This window comes from Monodelphis domestica, chromosome 1 (genome assembly GCF_027887165.1).
Source record: "Monodelphis domestica isolate mMonDom1 chromosome 1, mMonDom1.pri, whole genome shotgun sequence".
NCBI lineage: Eukaryota > Metazoa > Chordata > Mammalia > Didelphimorphia > Didelphidae > Monodelphis > Monodelphis domestica.
In genome coordinates this window covers 734,967,063-734,970,498 of record NC_077227.1, presented here as the reverse complement: position 1 = coordinate 734,970,498, position 3,436 = coordinate 734,967,063, and the positions used below count along the sequence as shown (strand labels likewise).

The following is a 3,436-nucleotide window of genomic DNA, read 5'->3' as shown; positions in this document are numbered from 1 at the left end:
TTGGTCTCCCCAGGCCCTGCACCCCCCAGCTTTAGGGTCCCCACACAGCCCCCCCCCCAGTCCCTCTAGTCTATGGGGATCCCAAAGCTCTTCGGCTCAGCCCTGCTTCCCAGAGATCCCTGGGCATCAAGGTCCCCCCTCTCTCCACTGTTCTCCAGCACCCCAGTTCATATCTCTGGCCTGGCCCCATGAGGGCCAGAATCAAAGTCGCCCCACACCAAACCTCTGGGCCTCAGTTTCCTCCTCTGTGCCGAGGGAGCAATGGCCACCATTTAAAATATCTCCCTGCCTGTGGAGGCCCCTGGGGGGCTATGAGCCCCCTCCCCACCCCCTTCCAGAATCTCTTCTGTTCTGGGCTTTGGGGTTCACCCCGGCCCGGAGACCTCCCAGTGTGGTGAGTCCTTCCATCAAGACAATTTCCTTGGGGGCCAGGCCTGGAGGCAGGAGGTCTCGGGTTCCAGTGCTGACAGAGCCCTCAGCGAGGCCCAGGTTACATCCTCTAAGACCCCCGGAGATGACGGGGAAGCTTTCTCTTCCTCTTTATCAGTATTTATCTGAACTCTAAATGCCCTGCCCCCTCTGGCCTCAGTCTCATCACAGGAGCTCCCAGGCTGGACAGTGGGGGGGGGGAGTGGGAGGCCCCAGGGGAATGCTGGGAACTTCCGCTGCAAATGCCCTGGGGATGGGGGATAAGCGAGGCCCCTCCCCTCCTCCCAGAAGCCTTTGCGTCAAACCCCGCCTCCCCTAGGGGCGGGTCCTGGGTTCCAGTCAGACCTCTGACACTTAGCTGGGTGGCCCTGGGTGAGTCACCTGGAATCAGGCACAGTTAGGAGGGGAGGGGTAGGAAGGGAAGGGAAGGGAAGGGAGCCCGAAGGGGCCTCCATGGGGCCAGAACCCGTCTACACCGACTGAAGGAACACTTCCGGGGACCCAGAACTCCCTCTCTCTAGTCATCAAGTCAATAAACACTTACCAGGACAAGCAAGCCCTGGGTTCGGATTCTGATGCGTCCCTCCCCCGAAAACAGGGGGTCCTGGAGCCGCCCCATCCCCCATCCCAGACCAAAGGGGCCGACCACAGATGTGTGAGGCAGGAAAGCCCAGGGAGCAGGGAAGACTGCGCTCAGGGGCTGGGTGACCTTGGCCGAGTCACGTGCCTCTGAGGGAATTGAGATAACCCAAATTCCCGGATGTTGAAGACACCCTGCCTCTCCCCCACAGGGCGGGAGGTAGGGGAATTTTGGAGGGAGGCCCCCCCCAATAAAAATGGTTTCGTGTCCTCTCCAGAACCCTTCTTCTGCTAGAGGTCCCCTTTCACCCTCCCTGCAGATCCTGGAGGGAGACCAGGAGGCGGCACCGGAAGTCTGAGCTTCCTAAACCAGACCCCCAGCAGAATTCAAACCCAGGGCCCGCACAGACCTACGGCTCTCTCCTTTGTCCCATTTCTTCCCTAGCCTTTGGGATGGTCAGGGGCCCAGAGACGGGAGGTCCTGGGTTCCAATCTGGCCTCAGATCCTCCCTAGTGTGTGACCCTGGACATGTCACATGGCCCCGCTCCTGGGGGGGGGTGACCCCACTCAACCTTCACTGGCTCCAGCTTCCCAAGAGACTGAGACCCCCTGGGGGCCGGGGAAGAATCTCCTCCATCCCAGCCAGGGGGTGACCGGAGGGTCCAAGACCTTGTCACACCCAGCCACAGGACCCAGGGTCGGGCAGGGCCCAGTCCCAGTCTCGGGGTACAGCACTCACCCCAGGCAGGGCCTACAGGCCTCTCGGAGACTCCAGGGTGGGTCAGGGGGTGTCTGAAGGGGCCAAAGCCCCTCCCCCAGTGCCTGGCCTCCCCTCCCCCTCCCCTTTCCCCGGCCCATCACCTGGGAGACTGACGCAGAGCTCCGTGGCCTCAGCTGCCTCCCCCAAGTCCTGGAGAAGGGGGGCAGGGCCCACCCTGGGGGTGCGGGGGACCACAGAACCCCCCCTCCAGGCCTCCTTCTGCTCACCCAGGCCAGGGGGTTCCAGCCACACCCCACCCCAAAGGGGCTCCCCAAGAGAAGCCTACCTAGGCCCAGGGGGGTCGCTGGAGCCGCCAGCCCAGCCCCCCACTCCCCACGGGAAGGGGCGCCCTAAACTACGAGGGCTCAGGGGGCTCCTTCCAGGGCCCAGCTCCAGGCCCCTGGACAGGGCCTGGCCAAGAAGGGCCGGGAGGGGGGAAATGACCCCACACGGCAGAGCAGGAGAATGACAGGAGAAGGGGGAGGGGGGAGAGAAGGGAGGGGGGAGAGGAAAGAGAAGGGAGGGGAGGAGGGAGGGAGGGAGCAGAGAGAGAAGGGCAGGAGAGAGGAAAGGGACAAGAGGAAGGGAAAGGGGCGGACTGGAGGTGAAGGGAAGAAAGGGAGGCTCTCGGCTCTCCTCTCTGTCGGTCTGTCCGTCCGTCTCCCTCGTATATTTATATATACATATGTATATTTCTATTTATACATATATATGAATAAATACAGGCACAGGCAGGGAAAGAAGGTAAACAGGGACGGGGTGGACTAACGGGCCAGCAATGGGCATTCGAGAGGGCGAGGGAACAACAATGCTGATAACTGGGAACAGAGGTCAGGAGGTGGAGCGCATCTCCCGAGTAAGGAGTGGGTTACAGGGGAGGAGGGGGAAGGGAGGGAGGGCAGGCAGTTCCGTGGAACGGAAAAAGAGAGGAAAAGGAACGGGAGAGAGAAAAAGGAAAAGAGAAAAACAGGAAGAGAAGGGAAGAGACAAGGACGGGAAAGAGGGAGGAAACGAAGGAAGAGGAAAGGGGGAGGAAAGAGAAAAAAGGGAAGGAAAAAGGAAGGGAAGGGAAAGGGAGCAGGGGAAGGAGCTTAGGAGCAGGTGCGGCCCGGAGGGTCGGGGCGCTGGGGCCGAATCGGCGCAGATAAACAGCGGCCACAAGTGGGGCTTCGGAAAGGCCAGGCCGAGCTGAACGCCCGGGACTGCGGGGGACCGGGGACGGCGCTGCGGGGGCCTGGGCTCACCTGTCCGGGCACGCTCCGCTCGGCTCTGGCTCGCTCTGCTGCGCGGGGACCGGGCTACGCCGCAGCAGTTACTGCCGCCCGCCGCTCGGGTTACTAAGTGTTGCTCAGGTTCCGAGACCTGCACGCGGCTGCGCCCCTAGCCCCGGCGGCAGCAGAACCGCCCCACACACCCACCCCCCTCGACATGCCCCCTCTTCCTCCCATTGGTTTACGTCCGGGGGCGGGAATTCCACCGGGATCTCTCCGCCATTCGCAGAGGGGGTGGGAGGGCCGTGGGGCTGGATAAGGGCGTGGTCAAGACCTATAGCCTCGGGTCTGGGGCCAATAGGCGGACTCCGGGGCGAGAAATAAAGGAAAGGAGACTCCATTGATGGGCGGGGCTTCGGCTGCTACTATGTAACCCGTTTTGAAACGCTGCGTCAC

The 3,436-nt window shown here is 62.3% G+C and overlaps 1 protein-coding gene across 3 annotated transcripts in view; it reads right to left on the bottom strand.

The window, feature by feature from the left end:
- Positions 1–3,148, bottom strand: part of ADISSP (adipose secreted signaling protein) — a 21,323-nt gene extending 18,175 nt beyond the window's left edge. The window contains exon 1 of one of the 3 annotated variants that reach the window (XM_056813841.1): positions 3,014–3,148. The gene's annotated coding sequence lies outside the window, so the exon portion shown is untranslated. Of the gene's footprint in view, positions 1–1,870; positions 2,246–3,013 lie in introns of those variants that run through there. The other 2 variants (XM_056813831.1, XM_056813836.1) reach the window with 2 other exon arrangements.
- Between the last annotated feature and the right edge of the window lie 288 nt (positions 3,149–3,436).